Source organism: Ictidomys tridecemlineatus, unplaced genomic scaffold (assembly GCF_052094955.1).
Source record: "Ictidomys tridecemlineatus isolate mIctTri1 unplaced genomic scaffold, mIctTri1.hap1 Scaffold_50, whole genome shotgun sequence".
In the NCBI taxonomy this organism is placed as follows: Eukaryota; Metazoa; Chordata; class Mammalia; order Rodentia; family Sciuridae; genus Ictidomys; species Ictidomys tridecemlineatus.
In genome coordinates this window covers 1,776,306-1,795,555 of record NW_027523264.1, presented here as the reverse complement: position 1 = coordinate 1,795,555, position 19,250 = coordinate 1,776,306, and the positions used below count along the sequence as shown (strand labels likewise).

The following is a 19,250-nucleotide window of genomic DNA, read 5'->3' as shown; positions in this document are numbered from 1 at the left end:
CATGATGGGAAGGGTGAGGGAGGGTGGAAGGGTGGAGGGGAGCAGGAAAGGGAAGGGTGAGGGAGGGTGGAAGGGTGAAGGGGAGCAGGAAAGGGAAGGGTGAGGGAGGGTGGAAGGGTGGAGGGGAGCAGGAAAGGGAAGGGTGAGGGAGGGTGGAAGGGTGGAGAGGATCAGGAAAGGGAAGGGTGAGAGAGGGTGGAAAGGTGGAGGGGAGGAGGGAAGGGAAGGAAAGGGAGGGTGGAAGGGTGGAGGGGAGGAGGGAAGGGAAGGGTGAGGGAGGGTGGGAGGGTGGAGGGGAGCAGGAAAGGGAAGGGTGAGGGAGGGTAGAAGGATGGATGGGAGGACATATGGGAAGGATGAGGAAAGGAAGGAAGGGTGGAGGGGAGGAGGGAAGGGAGGGGTGAGGGAGGATGAAAGGGTGGAGGAGATGCACGCTGGGAAACAGGAGGGGGGTAGGGTGAAGGGGAGGAAAAATGGGAAGGGTGAGGGGAGGGTGGAAGGGTGGAGGGGAGGAGAAAAGGGAAAAATGAGGGAGGGTGAAAGGGTGGTGGGGATGCCCCTTGGGATGAGTGAGGGGAGGATGAAAAGCTGAAGGGAAAAAGGGAAAGGAAAGGTGAGGGAGGGTGGAAGGGTGGAGGGGAGGAGGAATGGGGGTTGAGGGAGGGTTGAAGGGTGGAGTGAGGTGGGAGGGGAAGGGTGAGGGAGGGTGGGAGGGTGGAGAGGAGGAGGGAAGGGAAGGGTGAGGGAGGGTGGAAGGGTGGAGAGGAGGATGGAAGGGAAGGTTGAGGGAGGGTGGAAGGGTAAAGAGGACGATGGAAGGGAAGGGTGAGGGAGGGTGGAAGGGTGGAGGGCATGCATGATGGGAAGGGTGAGTGAGGGTGGAAGGGTGGAGGAGAGGATGGATGGGAAGAGTGAGGGAGGGTAGAAGGGTGGAGAAGATGCCGCTGAAGAAGGGTGATGGGAGGGTAAAAGGGTGGATGGGAGGAGGAAAGGGAAGGGTGAGGGGAGGGTGGAAGGGTGGAGGGGAGGAGGGACGGGAAGGGTGAGCGAGGGTGGAAGGGTGAAGTGGAGGAGGGAAGGGAAGGGGGAGGGAGGAAGGGTGGAGGGTATGCATGATGTGAAGGGTGAGGGAGGGTGGAAGGGTGGAGGGGAGAAGGAAAGGGAATGGTGAGGGAGGGTGGAAGGGTGGAGGGGAGGAGGGAAGGGAAGAATGAGGGAGGGAGGAAGGTTGGAGGGGAGGAGGGAAGGGAAGGGTGAGGGAGAGAGGAAGGGTGGAGGGGAGGAAGAATGTGAAGTGTGAGGGAGGGTCTAAGGGTGGAGGGGAGCTGGGAAGGTAAGTGTGAAGGAGGGAGGAAGGGTGGAGTGTATGCATGATGGGAAGGGTGAGGGAGGGTGGAAGTGTGGATGGGAGGAGGGAAGGGAAGGGTGAGGGAGGGTGGGAGGGTGGAGGGGAGGAGGGAAGGGAAGGGTGAGGGAGGGTGGGAGGTTGGAGGGGAGGCCTTTTGGGAAAGGTGAGGGGAGGGTAGAAGGTTGGAGGGGAGGACAGATAAGAAGGGTGAGGAAAGGAAGGAAGGGTGGAGGGGAGGAGGAAAGGGAGGGGTGAGGGAGGATGAAAGGGTGGAGGAGATGCGCGCTGGGAAACAGGAGGGTGGTAGGGTGGAGGAGAGGAAAAATGGGAAGGGTGAGGGAGGGTGGATGGGTGGAGGGGGGAAGGGATGGGAAGGGTGAGGGATGGTGGAAAGGTGGAGGGGAGGAGGGAAGGGAAGGGTGAGGGAGGGAGGAAGGGTGGAGGGTATGCATGATGGGAAGGGTGAGGGAGGGTGAATGGTGGAGGGGAGGAGGAAAGAGAAGGGTGAGAGGAGGGTGGAAGGGTGGAGAAGAGGAGGGAAGGGAAGGGTGAGGGAGGGAGGAAGGGTGGAGGGGAGGAGGGAACGGAAGGGTGAGGGAGCTAGGAAGGGTGGAGGGTATGCATGTTGGAAAGGGTGAGGGAGGGTGGAAGGGTGGAGGGGAGGAGGGATGGGAAGGGTGAGGGAGGGTGGAAGGGTGGAGGGGAGAAGGGAAGGGAAGGGTGAGGGAGGGTGGAAGGGTGGAGGGGAGGAGGGAAGGGATGGGTGAGGGAGGGAGGAAGGGTGGAGGGGAGGAAAGATGGAAAGGGTGAGGGAGGGTGGAAGGGTGGAGGGGAGGAGGGAATGAATGGGTGAGGGAGGGAGGAAGGGTGGAGGGCATGCATGATGGGAAGGGTGAGTGAGGGTGGAAGGGTGGAGGGGAGGAGGGATGGGAAGGATGAGGGAGGGTGGAAGGGTGGAGGGAATGCTGCTGAAGAAGGGTGATGGAAGGGTAAAAGGGTGGATGTGAGGAGGAAAGGGAAGGGTGAGGGGAGGGTGGAAGGGTGGAGGGGAGGAGTGATGGGAAGGGTGAGAGAGGGTGGAAGTGTGGAGTGGAGGAGGGAAGGGAAGGGTGAAGGAGGGAGGAAGGGTGGAGGTATGCATGATGGGAAGGGTGAGGGAGGGTGGAAGGGTGGAGGGGAGGAGGGAAGGGAAGGGTGAGGGAGGGTGGAAGGGTGGAAGGGAGGAGGGAAGGGAAGGGTGAGGGAGGGAGGAAGGGTGGAGGAGAGGAGGAATGTGAAGGGTGAGGGAGGGTGGAAGGGTGGAGAGGAGCAGGAAAGAAAAGGGTGAGGGAGGGTGGAAGGGTGGAGGGGAGGAGGAAAGGGAAGGGGGAGGGAGGGTGGAAGGTTGGAGGAGAGGAGGAAAGGGATGGGTGAGGGAGGGTGGAGGGGAGGAGGGAAGGGAAGGGTGAGGGAGGATGGGAGGGTGGAGGGAAGCAGGAAAGGGAAGGGTGAGGGAGAGTAGAAGGATGGATGGGAGGACAGATGGGAAGGGTGAGGAAAGGAAGGAAGGGTGGAGGGGAGGAGGGAAGGGAGGGGTGAGGGAGGATGAAAGGGTGGAGGAGATGCGCACTGGGAAACAGGAGGGTGGTAGGGTGGAGGGGAGGAAAAATGGGAAGGGTGAGGGAGGGTAGAAGGATGGATGGGAGGACAGATGGGAAGGGTGAGGAAAGGAAGGAAGGGTAGAGGGGAGTAGAAAAGGGAAAAATGAGGGAGGGTGAAAGGGTGGTGGGGATGCCCCTTGGGATGAGTGAGGGGAGGGTGAATAGGTGGAGGGAAGGAGGGAAGGGAAAGGTGAGGGAGGGTGGAAGGGTGGAGGGGAGGAGGGATGGGGGGCTGAGGGAGGGTGGAAGGGTGGAGGGGAGGAGGGATGGGGGGCTGAGGGAGGGTGGAAGGGTGGAAGGGAGGAAGGAAGGGAAGGTTGAGGGAGGGAGGAAGGGTTGAGGGGAGGAGGGAAGGGAAGGGTGAGGGAGGGAGGAAGGGTGGAGGGTATGCATGATGGGAAGGGTGAGGGAGGGTGGAAGGGTGGAGGGGAGGAGGGAAGGGATGGGTGAGGGAGGGAGGAAGGGTTGAGGGCATGCATGATGGGAAGGGTGAGTGAGGGTGGAAGGGTGGAGGGGAGGAGGGATGGGAAGGGTGAGGGAGGGTGGAAGGGTGGAGGGGATGCCGCTGAAGAAGCGTGATGGGAGGGTAAAAGGGTGGATGGGAGAAGAAAAGGGAAGGGTGAGGGGAGGGTGGAAGGGTGGAGGGGAGGAGGGATGGGAAGGGTGAGGGAGGGTGGTAGGGTGGAGTGGAGGAGGGAAGGGAAGGGTGAGGGAGGGAGGAAGGGTGGAGGGTATGCATGATGGGAAGGGTGAGGGAGGGTGGAAGGGTGGAGGGGAGGAGGGAAGGGAAGGTTGAGGGAGGGAGGAAGGGTGGAGGGGAGGAGGGAAGGGAAGGGTGAGGGCGGGAGGAAGGGTGGAGGGGAGGAAGAATGTGAAGTGTGAGGGAGGGTGAAAGGGTGGAGGGGAGCTGGGAAGGGATGGGTGATGGAGAGAGGAAGGGTGGAAGGGAGGAGGGAAGAAAAGGGTTTGGGAAGGAGGGTGGGTGGAAGGGAGGAGGGAAGGGAAAGGTGAGGGAGGGAGGAAGGGTGGAGGGGAGGAGGGAAGGGAAGTGTGAGGGAGGGAGGAAGGGTGGAGGGTATGCATGATGGGAAGGGTGAGGGAGGGTGGAAGTGTGGATGGGAGGAGGGAAGGGAAGGGTGAGGGAGGGTGGGAGGGTTGAGGGGAGGAGAGAAGGGAAGGGTGAGGGAGGGTGGGAGGGTGGAGGGGAGGATGAAAGGGAAGGGTGAGGGAGGGTGGGATTGTGGCGGGGATGCCTTCTGGGAAAGGTGAGGGGAGGGTAGAAGGGTGGAGGGGAGGACAGATGAGAAGGGTGAGGAAAGGAAGGAAGGGTGGAGGGGAGGAGGGAAGGGAGGGGTGAGGGAGGATGAAAGGGTGGAGGAGATGCGCGCTGCAAAACAGGAGGGTGGTAGGGTGGAGGGGAGGAAAATTGGGAAGGGTGAGGGAGGGTGGATGGGTGGAGGGGAGGAGGGATGGGAAGGGTGGGGGAGGGTGAAAGGGTGGAGGGTATGCATGATGGGAATTGTGAGGGAGGGTGGAAGGGTGGAGGGGAGGAGGGAAGGGAAGGGTGAGGGAGGGTGGAAGCGTGGAGAGTAGGAGGAAAGGGAAGGGTGAAGGAGGGTGGAAGGGTTGAGGGCATGCACGATGGGAAGGGTGAGGGAGGGTCGAAGGGTGGAGGGGAGGAGGAAATGGAAGGGATAGGGAGGGTCGAAGGGTGGAGGGGAGGAGGGAGAGAAGTGTGAGGAAGGGTGGAATGGTGGAGGACATGCATGATGGGAAGGGTGATGGAGGGTGGAAGGGTGGAGGGGGTGCCGCTGAAGAAGGGTGATGGGCGGGTAAAAGGGTGGATGGGAGGAGGAAAGGGAAGGGTGAGGGGAGGGTGGAAGGGTGGAGGGGAGGAGGGATGGAAAGGGTGAGGGAGGGTGGAAGGGTGGAGTGGAGGCGGGAAGGGAAGGGTGAGGGAGAGAGGAAGGGTGGAGGGTATGCATGATGGGAAGGGTGATGGAGGGTGTAAGGGTGGAGGCGAGGAGTAAAGGGAAGGGTGAGAGGAGGGTGGAAGGGTGGAGGAAAGGAGGGAAGGGAAGGGTGAGGGAGGGAGGAACGGTGAAGGGGAGGAGTTAAGGGAAGGGTGTGGGAGGGAGGAAGGGTGGAGGGTATGCATGATGGGAAGGGTGAAGGAGGGTGGAAGGGTGGAGGGGAGGAGGGATGGGAAGGGTGAGGGCGGGTGGAAGGGTGGAGGGGAGAAGGGAATGGAAGGGTGAGGGAGGGTGGAAGGGTGAAGGGGAGGATTGAAGGGATGGGTGAGGGAGGGAGGTAGGTTGGAGGGGAGGAGGGATGGGAAGGGTGAGGGAGGGTGGAAGGGTGGAGGGGATGCCGCTGAAGAAGTGTGATGGGAGGGTAAAAGGGTGGGTGGGAGGAGGAAAGGGAAGGGTGAGGGGAGGGTGGAAGGGTGGAGGGGAGGAGGGATGGGAAGGGTGAGAAAGGGTGGAAGGGTGGAGGGTATGCATGATGGGAAGGGTGAGGGAGGGTGGAAGGTCAGAGGGGAGAAGGGAAGGGAAGGGTGAGGGAGGGTGGAAGGGTGGAGGGGAGGAGGGAAGAAAAGGGTGAGGGAGGGAGGAAGGGTGGAGGGGAGGAGGGAAGGGAAGGGTGAGGGAGGGAGGAAGGGTTTTAGGGAGGGAGGAACGGTGGATGGGAGGAGGGAAGGGAAGGGTGAGGGAGGGAGGAAGGGTGTGAGGGAGAGAGGAAGGGTGGAGGGGTGGAGGGAAGGTAAGTGTGAGGGAGGGAGGGTGGAAGGGAGGAGGGATGGGAAGGGTGAGGGAGGGTGAAAGGGTGGAGGAGATGCACCTTGGGAAATGGGAGGGTGGTAGGGTGGAAGGGAGGAGGGAAAAGAAAGTTTAGGGAGGCTGGAAGGGTGGTTAGGATGCCCCTTGTTAAGAATGAAGTGAGGTTGAAAGGGTGGAGGGGAGGAGGGAAGGGAATGGTCACGGGAGGGTGGAAGGGTGGATGGGAGGAGGGAAGGGAAAGGTGAGGGAGGGTTTAAGGGTGGAAGGAAGGAGGAAGAGAAGGGTCAAGGAGGGTGGAAGGGTGGATGGGAGGAGGGAAGGGAAAGGTGAGGGAGGGTGGAAGGGTGGAGAGGAGGATGGAAGGGAAGGGTGAGGGTGGGTGGAGGGGAGGAGGGAAGGGAAGGGGAAGGGAGAAAGGAAGGGTGGATGGGAGGAGAAAAGGGAATGGTGAGGGAGGGTGGAAGGGTGGAGGGCATGCATGATGGGAAGGGTGAGGGAGGGTGGAAGGGTGGAGGAGAGGAGGGAGGGAAGGGTGAGGGAGGGTGGTAGGGTGGAGTGGAGGAGGAAGGGAAGGGTGAGGGAGGGTGGAAGTGTGGATGGGAGGAGGGAAGGGAAGGGTGAGGGAGGGTGGAAGGGTGGGGAGGAGGAGGGAAGGGAAGGATGAGGGAGGGTGGAAGGGTGTAGGGAATGCATGATGGGAAGGTTGAGGGATGGTGGAAGTGTGGAGGGGAGGAGGAAAGGGAAGGGTGAGGGAGTGTGGAAGGGTGGATGGGAGGAGGAAATTGAAGGGTGAGGGAGGGTGGAAAGGTGGAAGGGAGGAGGGAAGGGAAGGGTGAGGGAGGGTGGAAGGGTGGAGGGGAGGAGGGAAGGGAAGGGTGAGGGAGGGTGGAAGGCTGGAGGGGATGCCCCTAGGGAAGGGTGCTGGGAAGGTAGAAGGTTGGAGGGAAGGAGGGAAGAGAAGGGGGAGGAATGTTGACAGGATGGAGGGGATTTCCTGGGAAGGGTTTTGTGAGGGTAGAAGGGTGGATTCAGGAGGAGTGTGATGGGTGAGGGGAGGGAGGAAGTGTGGAGGGGTAGAGGGAATAGAATGTTGTGGGAGCGTGGAAGGATGATGGGGTTGCCACTTGGGAAGGGTGAGGGGTGGGTGGAATGGTGGAGGGAAGGAGGGAAGGCAAGGGTCAAGGTAGGGTGGAATGGTTGGATGGAGAAGGGAAAGGAAGGGTCAATGGAGGAAGAATGGTGGAGTGGAGATGGGATGGGAAGTATGAAGTTATGGTGGAATGTTGGAGGGGAGCTGGGAATGAAAGAGTGATTGGAGAGTTGAAGGGTTTAGGGCGTCTGGAAGAGAAGCTGCTAAGGAGGGTGCAAGGGTGGGAGGGCTGGAAGGGGAGTAGTAAAGAGGGGAAAAGTTTGGTACATCTTGAATTTACCAACTCTCTTCCCTTTAGGACCTTTGCATTTGTGGTTTGTCTCTCTGAGCTCTGAATTCCTAGGCATCCCTTGTTAATATTACTTTTTCAGAAGGCCCTTCACTCCACTCCCCACCTTTGCTCCCCTGGGATGCTCTGTCTATCATTTCTTTGCTGATTCTCTAGGAAACCTGACTGTATTCTTGTTGATTTTGTGCCTTTCCTGCTCATGGATCAGATCCACAGTAGTCTGAACCTCATTTTTCCCTGAGGTGTATCCTCAGTACCTAAATGGCTCCTAACAGGACGGGCTCTCAATAACTGTGGTACCCAGGAGCCTTCACCCCCTAGCGATGGATGGAAGTCCAGTAAGTCAACAAATACATCATGGTTTGTTGATGTGCATAGGACTTCCTGGGTAAGGGACAGATGTGCCCACATTGCTGAAGGCCTAGTGCCGAACACAAGACCTTAGGAAGCCTCACTGTCTCCTCTGGAGCCACACAGTTGCTCTGGTCCCTATTTCTCCAAGTCAGCAATTGTTGCAGAGGCACCCAGGTCTTGCTTGGCTCTCTCCAGAAATAAGTGTCTTGTATATTTCAGAAATGGGAGGGCTTGACTCTGTTGGTTGCTATTATCCAAATCCCTTCCTTAGGCCTGACCAGAAATGGTGACCTCCAATACAGCCACTAGTGGTCACAGCTCAGTGCCCTCAGTGCCTCCTCAGCAGGCAACTGAAGTGATGAGGCAAACTGGGTCTGTTTTTATCATGGCTACTCTAAGAAAAAAGCTTTCAACCCAGCTGGACATCTAGGACTGGTTTTCAGATCTGGACTCAGATACTCCTTTTCCCAGGTTTCCTGAAATAGAGACCCTCTCCTCCTCTCTTGTTTACCTACTTTGGGTGGTACACAAGCTCAAGCAGATTTCGTTTTTGTTCTTTGTCTTAAGAAAGCAATTGTGGAAATCTAATGGTCAATGGTAATGGAGACTTGCCTCAATTGGGGGAGAAGAAGGAGTGCTAGGACTGTGTACATGCTCAAACTAAGGATGGGTACTGACATTTTACCCCGATTCTGCTTGTGGTAAAGCAGTGTGCATTTACTTAGGGACCAGGAATGTAGGCATTTAGGGGAAATACCCTGATTGTTAACTGTTGGAAATTCTTTTTTAAAAAAATGAACACCATGAGAAATAAATGTGCCCATTAAACAAACAGGTCATGCTGCAGATTTGGCCTTCAGATAGCTAGTGCCAGGCCTCTGTGCAATATACTGTCTCTAGATGAGGAATCAGTAAGTGCTGATCAGACAGGGACAGGAGCAAGGTTGATGTCATCATGCACACAATATGAGTGTTGCCCTCCACTGTGCAGAAAGAGCCCATGGAACTTTGAGATAGCACATGTAGTTAAAGGGGAAGGCAGTGACTCGGGAGCCTGGTTACTGTGGGTACCCAGAGGGCTGTGTAAATGGAGGGGGCCCCTAGGGAAATCCTCCCAGAATAGGGAGGCAGAGAGGAAGGAGCAGGACTCTTGGCTGGAGGAAGGACAGTAGAGCACGGAGGTGAGAACTGCGGCACTATAGGAGGCCCAAGTGACTGTGTGGCATAGGAAGGGGCAGAGGAGCAGGAACTGAAGCTGTGGAGGAAGCTGGATCTCACCGTGGGGGCTCCCACGGCTCGCTTAGGACTTAAAGGTGTCCCAGTGGCTATGGAGGATGCACTGAGGGAAGTCAATTAGGGCTTCACATCTCTGTCTTACAGTTGTCGTAGATCCCATTGGCAATCTGTGGTGGGTTAATTAGTGGTGAGTTTGAGGCTGACATTTAAGGGAATAAGGGAAACCTTAAGTAAGTAGGGGAGCTTTTGATCCTCCCTCTTATCCAACCCCCTCACATTCACTCCTAGGTACTTGACAGTTACATTAAGGCAGAGTTATTTGAATGCCTAGTTACCTGCATATCCCTTGGTGGTGTTCCTTTTCCTGGGGCTCTCATCCTGTGGGGTTTCCATCCTTTCTGGAAAGTCGATGTTAGGTGAGTACAACTCTAGTCCCTGACTCTCTGAGCTGCACAGAATCACATCTCCAACCATAACAAAAGCAAATAGCACCATGGAGACTGCAGGTCCCCAAAGCAGCCCCCTGAGGGACACCAGTGCAGGGGGCCAGGGACCCTAACATTTAATACTGATATTTCTGCGCTACCTCCAGGAAGACCTCTTCCTTCCCTGTTCCAGGTACACTCTATCTGGGACTAGGGGGACACACAGGGAAGGGAGGCACCCCTTTGAATTAGAAGGAACCAGTTGGCAGCACTGCAGTGACACCCACCAGTGGTGCCCATGAAGGGCCTCCCAGGGCAGAAATGCCTTAGGAAAGCATTTGAGGGCCTTGGGGCACTGGATCTTCTAACTTTTATAGACACATTTCACATATGTATATCTATGTGTATGTGTGTGTGTGTGTGTGTGTGTGTGTGTGTACATATAATTGTTTTAATTTTTAAATTTTTTGGTGGTACATGGCATTGAATCCAGTACTTTGCAGATGGATTCTACCCTGAGATACATCCCCAGTCATTTCTATTTTATTTTGAGGCAGGGTCTTGCTATGTTATCCAGACTGGCCTTGCAAGCCTCCTCCCTCAGCCTCCTGAGTAGCTGGGATTACAGGTGTGCACCACTGTGCCCAGTATATATTTTATAATTTTCACAACCACGCTAGTGAATTCCAGCTAAATCTCAGATTTGAATTTCAATCCTGATAAAGATGGACACCCAAAGACTCCCCTTATGCTGTGTCCTGGGAACAGGTCTCTGTAGCTGACCTGAACATGGGCCCAAAGTCATTGCTCTGGCCTGCTCTTGAGGCTTTGCATGGCTCTTTCTGTGGAATGTCCTGATTTCACAAAGATAGTAAATTCTCCCAAGTTGTCATGAATCTGCTCCTTTTATATTTTTACCTTATTCTGGCAGCTCTAGGAGACCACAGTTGCTTGGGGAAAGAGCTGTAGTCAGAGGCCGGAGAAGAGATCAGAAAAAGAAAGGAGGGGGCATCTTCACGAGGCTGTGGGGAGACACTGCTTCAACAGCTGGTTTTGAACTCTTCCCTTGGAGTGAAAGGGAGAAGAAGATGGGTCACGTCTCTGAGTGGAGGACAGAGTGGTTTTAGCTGGATACTTTAGCCACTAAGGCAGGCACAGTGGTCAATGGTTATAATGAGGGGCCTCGTCCTTCTGGTCTTGGTTTTCCTATTAGCCAAATTCAGGGTTAACGATGGTACCGAGCTCACAGGGCTACTTTGAGGATTAAATGAGACAATGCATGTAAAATATTTAATCAGGGACCAGCAGACAATAAGTGTTCGACGAATGGGGCTTAGAAAGATTAAATACCTACCCCAACCACACAGCTAGGGAAGGGGTGGGGTTGGGGATACCAGCACTTCTGGATCAGGGTCTGGTGATTTCACCTGTTGCACAGGATGGAAACAATCAAAAGCGGGACAGGGCTAGGTTGTGGTTGTGATTATGGGATGGCTTTGGAGAGAGGACCGTGATGTGGGGGAAAAGGGGATATTTCATGAGGCTGGAATTCAGGAGAAATCTTGGCCTGTGAAATTATATTCCTCAAGAGCCCACTGCCTAAAAGCCAGGTATCTGACAGGTGGTGTTTAATAAAACCCTGTGACCACAATTATAAATTTTAAGTGGTTTTTAGCTGGATTTTTTTTATTTGACTCTCTCGCCAAAATTTTTTTTTACGGTGGCATAGAACTATAATATAGTCAATGGCTGTAATAAAGAGTATTTCAGAAACATAAAAGCCATCCCCTAGATGGTATGAAGTTCAGAGATTTCTATATTAAAATCTGCCCCATTAAGAGGTTAATTAACATCCAGTTAAAATGACTTAGTAAACTTCATTTTCTAATTCAAGCAATTTTTCAATTATTTTTATATGGATAGTTCATTTAACATTATAAATTATAAAAAATAAACAATATTAATATTACAATAATACAAAATAGGTAACATTGATATTCTTATGCTAAATATCTGAAAATGTTTACATACACTATAAAATATTTCTAAAATCACCATTAAAAATTGGAAAGCCATCTGAGTGATATTTACACAGGATGGTCACCACTGACAATGGTGTGGTAAATTCCTTTGCCATTTTTGGTCATCACACTCAAACCCTAAATAGTAATTGAATCTAAAATCATTTTCTGTGAATGAAATATAAGGCCTTAGATTATAATTTCCTTCTGAATATATGGAATCTTGGAATATTATTTCGATGATTAATTTTATACATTTGCCAATTTTACATTTAGGCTGAGTTCTATAACACTCAATGTTTCTAAATTTTATACTTTTATTAGAAATTGTTAGGTTAAAACCTAATTAGAAAAAATGTTTTAGGTGCAAGATAATTGCTCATGGTCTGACCCTTCTCCTATAATATTGTGGTAGAAAAGCCCTAGGAAAACTATCATAATATATCAATTTATTAATAAAATTTTCAGTAACCCATTAACCAATTTCTGTTTTGTAAAAAAGTTCCTCAAAATGTCCAGAGTTAATCAACATACACTAAAAATATACAGAAAAATCTTCAAACTCTTCTTGGAATGTACACTGCTGGTGATTCATCTATGGTGATATTTGTCAAAAAATTAGACTCTTTAAAAGAAAATCCGAGACAATAATTTTTTTCTAAATTGATATTTTCACAAATAGGCTATTATCCTAAAATTTCAATCTACATTTCACAAGATGGTTAATATTGAGAATTATACTATTAGGAAATTTTAAATGTACCTCTTTGGACATTTCTATACTGCAAAGAAAGCTAGACAAAATATTGACTCTTGCATACTAAAATATTAAGGCATAAAAATACTGTATTTTGCATTTGAAGAAATAATGTATTAATTATTTTTCAGAAAATGAATAATAACTCTTGAAAATAACTGAAGAGGGAAATATAGGGTGCTAAGTTAGCTCTTTGGTACAATTAGTTGTTGCAACAACAGTAGTACCAAATATTCAAGGACTGAATAAAAACATTTTTTTCCCTCCACAAACAAGCAGTTAGCTTCTCCAAGGGCAAAAACATATCTTCAAAATGACAATAAAGAAACACAAAATGTGAAAGCTCCATTTGATATTTAACCATGATATGAAAATATTTTTAATGTGTGTATTTCCAGTCTTGAATATAAAATTATATTTAGATAATTTTAGAATTCTTTTCTAGAAAGTATGTGCAGTTTTGTGACTAGGTAGAGTATTCTGTATAGAATTCTGTACAGAAAAAGACTGTACAGAATACAGTCTTTAACTTTTGAAAGAATTTTAGATTTTAATTAATTCTATCTTGCAATCTTTTAAGTACTTAAATTTAGTTATTCAGTTCTGAAAATTTCTGATTGTAGTTTCATACAAATCACAACATGGTGTGAGATGAAACAGGAAATAATGTTAAAGTATGATGTATCAGTAAGGAGCCAGCTGCAGATCCTGTCTCTGTCACTGCTGACTGTGTGACTGCAGGGCACATCTCTGTTTCTCAATTTCCTCATCTATAAAAGAAAAATTAATGTGCCTAGTGTATTAAAAAAAACAAATTAAATAAAAAAGTCTGGAAAAAACAAGCTTAAATTAAAAAGTACCCTTAGTTTACATGTATCTTAATATTAAAATAACGAAAAAGCATCAGGTATGTCTCTGTGAAATACTAATTGAAGTATCATTGCTGTTTGGAATGAACACCACTATTTATTAATGTGGAGAATATAAAGTCAACCCAATATATGTAAGAGAAATATGTCAGATATAATGCTATAAATGGAATTTTAAAAATTAATTCAAATATGTTTTCATTAGAGTTCATATTTTTCTTTTAACATGTTTAGTATTTCTACCAAGAAACAAATTTCTTTCTTCAAATCATAAGTCAATTCTAACATATTAAAAATGTTGTCTTTTTTCTGTGTTTTCCAGATTTTCTATAAAAATATTTAGAAAAAAATCATAAAATCTCCTCATTCTAACTCTATCAAATAGATATTAATTTTGGATATTACCTTATTTTCTGTATCTACATATCTCTTCACCTACTTGTGGCCCCCATACCACATGGCACCACTTCCTGAATTTTTGTAGCCTTCTCTCATTTGCTCTGGAAATCTCTCACAAATCTGTAGAGACTTTTATCTCTTTAACAAATGACTCAATTGCATTTCTGTCATATTTTATCAATCATTATGATAATTTCACTACTTGGTTTCTCTTTTATTTATTACAAAAGTGTCCTTGGAAATTTCAAGAAAACCATGACATGTGTAACCACAGTTAAGCAAAAGCAATTTAAAGTTTATGAAAATTTATTTTATTGGCCCAATATCTTCAAATGCAAAATAAAAAAACTGATAAACAATAACTAAGCTGTTAAATAAAAGAAGTTTAAAATATAAAATGAATAATTTTATTTCATTGACAATTGAATTTCTTCTTAAGCCCAAAACTGTTCTCATATTGAATTTGTTGCCAACACTCACACCATACATGCACAAACATGCCTGGGTGCACACATTCAATACCAAAGTCATATAGCATTATTTCCTGTATTTCACATATCCTTATTCAACTTATGCAGTTGTCCCTCCTGAACTGGGACTTGATTAATACACCTGCATTTATATCAACCATAGTTTTACAAGTTTATTTTAGTAAGAAGATTCAGAGATAGATTTAGTTCAACCTTCCTGTGATAAAGAAAGAACTTGAGAGATACAGCTCAAAGTCTCATGGACTGTGCTATAAAACAATATACAGAGGATGATGAAAAATCCTCAGCTAATAATTTTACCAGCTGTCAACAAGAAGGTTCTGGGTTAGAAGATCCTTCTAAGAATCTTATAAATGTATTACTCAGACATACCAAGGATTCTCTACATAACTACTTATGATATCTCTGCATATTAATCAAATAGAAAATCTGAATAAGCTGCTTTTTTCAACATGTATGAAACTTTGTCTATTTTAATTCTTAAAATAATTGTAACAATGAATCTTAAAATTTCCTCTGTAGTGATGATTATATAGACATGTTCAAAACCAAGAAATTTTTTCTTTTTTTTTCCTTTTTTTTAGTTTTCTGTTGTTTCCTTCACTCAAGCCTAAGTATAAGAACAGGTAATAATATAGCATAAAAGACCTTTTGCTTTATAATTTTGGTAAAATACCTATTAGCATATTTTTTCTTCTAACTTTGATGTAATAAGAAGAGATGATCTGGTATCAGAAATGAATAGTTACCACCTAGGGATAGAAATAATGCTATTCTGTTGTTAAAATGCTAAGAAAACAATTATCCTTGAATTTCATGTCCATATGAAGGGAAATAAATCTAAACATCTGTTCTGTAGGGATTGGGATTGTGGCTCAGTTGTAGAGCACTTGCCTCGCATGTATTAGACATTGGGTTTGATCCTGAGCAATACATAAAAAGAAAAAAAAGATATTGTATCTATCTACAACTAAGGAAGAATTTTTTAAAAGTCTGTTCTGCAAACCTAGATGCCCTTCAATAGATGAAGGGATTAAAAAATGTGGCATATTCACAAATGGATGATTACTTATTAATAAAAGAGAATAAAATTATGTCATTGGCAGGTAAATGGATGGAATTAGAGAAGATAATACTAAGTGATGTTAGCCAATCCCCAAAAACCAAATGTCCAATTTTTTTTCTGATTAAAGGAGGCTGGATCATAATGGGATAGGAAGAGGGAGCATGGGAGGAATAGACCAACTCTAGATAAGGCAGAGTTGTTGGAGGGAAAAGGAGGGGGCATGGGGTTATAAATGATGGTGGAATGTGATGAACATTATTATTCAAAGTACATGTATAAAGACATGAGGTGGTGTGAATATACTTTGTGTACAACCAGAGATATGAAAAATTGTGCTCTATATGTATAATAAGAATTGTAATTTATTCTGCTGTAATATATAAATTTTAAAAACCTGTAGAAAGAAAAAAACAAAGTTCTTTAAATACAAATAATTTATTTAATTTAATTATTTATAATTTATGCTTTGATATTTTAATCTCTTAATGATTAAAAAAATAATTAGCATTAGCATTTAATTTTAATAAATTTTGGATTCAAATATATCTAGTATTTATAGATATCTCAATAGAAACTATTTTAAGACATTATTTCATTTTATGCATTTCTTCATTAAGAAGCCAACTGCATTTATTTACAGTAGCACCACTTATCTTTGGGGGAGATATATTGCAAATCTCAGTGCATGCATGAAAGCACAGATAATGTCAAATCCTATATTTACTAATTTTTTTCTATTCATTAATACACAGATTTAATGCCTCTTTCATTTTTTCCTTTTCCATTTTAACTAAGTATTTTATGTCTTTTCATTTTGAAGTATGAGAATAAAACTGGAAATATTCACATATCCTTCTTTGCAATTTTATAGAGATTTGTTCTTATGACAGTTCTTAGCAATGTCAGCATATGATTTATTTCTTTCCTTATTAAATTAAAATCTTTCATCTTTTCTTTTAAAGGAAAAACTGTACAGTTTCTCTTTGAAATGTCTCAATTCCAGTATTACTAGTCTTGTACTTTGGGGCTATTATTAAGTAAAATATATGTTACTTGAACATAAATATTGCTGCAATGTTACAGTCAATCTGATAATCAAGACAACTATGAAATGACTAATGGCAAAGTAGAATACACTGAATAGTATGCTGGACTAAGGGATGATTTTTGTCCCAGGTGGGATGAAGTGGGATAGTGTGATATTTCTTCTTGTTACTCAGAAAAACCTTCCATTTTAAACTTAACATGTTTTTTATCTTTGAAATTGTCAATTTCATTGAATGTAACTGAAAGCACAAAAAACAAAACTTCAGACTGGGAATTTGCTGCTAAATTTACTGTCATTATGTCAGTGGTAATTTATAAGAAATATTACTTTAAAATTAATCAAAACTTTTTCATAAATATTTAAGAATTTGCTTAATCTATATGAGCACATTGAGATCTATCAATTACACTACTTTTTTCATTGTAATTCCTGCAATTATATGATACTTTTTAATACTAAATCCTAAACTTTCTTAATTTTAAATAAATGCTTCTGTCATGTAATAGTACCTTCTAAATTACAATACACATTTTCCCTCCAAAAATTACATGCTTGACAAACTATATTCTAGTCTGTTAAAGGCAAAAAAATATGTTTCTGTTTAAAATATTATTTAAAGAAGTTTTCCCCAAATATTTTTATTCATGAAATTATTATTTGAATATTGTGCATAAAATATGATACTATTCATTCAAATGATCCTAATAAAGGAGAATTATAGAATTATGGTTACATAAATAATATAATTCATCATTTTTTATTCATTTAACTATAGTGTTTATCAATAGAAATATATTATGAAATCTTGGCATAATTTTGCATCTGTATTTGAACCTACAAATACAATTCTCTGTGCATTTTTCCTTTCTTATTGAAAAATCTTTGAATCTATCTTCATCCAAAGTAATGAATTATGTAGAAAATTTTCAATTATATCCAATTTATTATTAATCCTGGAGGTGAAGGTGTAAATTACTCTCTCTGTCTCTCTGTTTATCGTTTCTATTCAGTGATCATTTTTACTTTTATTTGTTAGGACAGAGGAAGATGTGTGTTTTTTTTTCAATATGTAAATTGCCAGACCACATTTAGAATGTTTAATGTCATCTTTGTATGAGGCTTATATTTTGAAAAGCTATTCTGCAGAAATGGTGTCTGATGCAAACATCTTAATGGCAAATAAGCTGATTTTTAAGGGATGAAGTTGTGGTAGCACTTAAAAATGATATCTGGTGTGCGTTAGAGAAAAATGCACATAACGTGTGATGAATCAATGAAAATGTAATAGACTTGTCTTTCCTATGTAATTATTTATTCAAAAATATGTATCCCTTTCCAGAAATAAAAATCTAGATGGTTTGGATTGTCCTAATATATCTCTTTGGCTGTATGTAAGTAAGATTTTTAGCTATGAACCCTTATGAACAAGCAAGCAGATTGAAAATAAATTGATATGAATAATGGAATAATAAAGTTGTTATGGATGAAAAGGGCTTCTTTGAGGATGTATTTTATTTCCATGAATTGAAGTGGGGTGCATTTAATTTTTCCCCTTACCTATAATGCAAAGAAATATATAGCTTTCAATAATTCCGCAAAGGCACTTGAATTTACTTAAATGTGTCTATTTTCTTTTCCCAATGTGCTCCTTCTTCCCATCCTCCTCTCTTCTTCTTTCCTTCTCTCTCCCCTCTCCTTTCCCCTTCCAGATCCAGTGAATCCAATACAGGCATCTTTTGAGATAATCAGTGTCAAGGAAGGAGAAAAGAGAGCAAACCAATAAAGGCAGTTTGATGCTGTGAAAAGTTCCCAGAATATTACACATTCGAACCAATTACTTAATGATTCTTAATTCTCCTCATGCAGAGTTATTTTAAAGAAAAGAAGTAATATGAAAAATAGAATCTGCCATGTTTTATGCTAAGTAAATATTTATGATTAAAGAGAAACATTTATGCATTTAAAAGCTTTATGACAAAATAAAAGAAAATTGAAAATTGAGGGATGCATCGACAGGAAGCCCTTTGTTCGGACAGCTTCAACACACAGTTTCCTAGTTAACTGCTATTTCTACAGCTAAAGCTTTCTTCTACAATCAAGATAGAAATACTAAAAGTAAAACCTAAAAGGTAGCCACATTTAGAAGCTGGATCAAAAACAAGGCAATAATCTCAATTTCTTAAAGATAGTGGGAATAATAAAACCTATTTGTTTGTTCAAATATCTCTCTTCTTAAATGATGGAGGGTAATTAGGCTGAACATGAGTGGTCTCATGAAAATCTTCAAAAATGTACTAAAAATGAGACTGAGGCTCTGCAGCATTTATGTAAGCAATGAGAAACTACCACAGTTGGTAGGATCTGCTGGCATGCAGCTCTCAATATAAAAGGACCCAACCATTCTGTAAACAAACAAAATCCATGGAGCCCAAAGTATGTGCTGGGCATGGAGTCAGGCCCCCAAGATATTGACATTGTGTGTGTGTGTGTGTGTGTGTGTGTAGGGGGTGTTACTGTGGGTTTTATGTGTGGCCACAAGTGCAGGTTCCAAATATAACCTACTTAAAGAGAAATGGTATCTTCATTTTTCACGCTTCCTTGTAGGTGAAGGCTGATTATTACTTATTTCTTCACAAAGGACTTAACAAATAGTGGCTTGATAAACACCAGAAAGAGACTGCAGTGGTTTTTATTGGTTTTAAGCCCAAAAATATTTCTGTTCAAGAAATACTAGGTTCTGTTCACCAGCTGTCTGTACCTTTGAACAGGTGTCCACACATTTGACCTCCCGCACGGACACTTCTTCTAGGACACCTCAATGGATTTTGACTAGTAGTCTATATCCATTTTATAAAAGGAACATTTCCTTCAGGGCAGATGTAAACATTAAAATAGTCTCACAATTCTGTCAGGACAATTACAGCTCTATAAAGAAAAGCAATTTATGATTTCTCAGTTACTGCTACATGGCTATTTTCTCTAGGGAGAACTAACCTAAGCAGTCTTCTTAAGATTTCTGCAAGTGCTCACTTTGGCAGCACATATACTAAAATTTGAATGATACAGAGAAGATTAGCATGGCCCCTGCATAAGGATGACATGCAAATTCATGAAGTGTTCCATATTTTATTTTAAAAAAAGATCTCTGAAATCTTGGACCTAATTATGGGCCTCAAAATTCTAATAGAGCCTACTGATATAAAATGTTTATAGTAAGACTTAGAAATTTTAAAGTCTGAGATGTATTATTTGAGAATGTCTGAATGAACACTATAAATAAAACTGATTATAACCTCTCATTGTTACCTGAAACATATGTTCATAGAAGTAAGTAATAAATTGTACAGTCCTGGCAGTTTCCAATCTCTCTATTCTAC

General features: G+C 44.8%; 1 non-coding gene across 1 annotated transcript; it reads left to right on the top strand.

The window, feature by feature from the left end:
• Nucleotides 1-18,895: 18,895 nt before the first annotated feature.
• Nucleotides 18,896-19,002, top strand: LOC144373825 (U6 spliceosomal RNA). Its single transcript, XR_013433372.1, has one exon. It is a non-coding gene; the product is annotated as a U6 spliceosomal RNA (small nuclear RNA).
• Nucleotides 19,003-19,250: the final 248 nt, after the last annotated feature.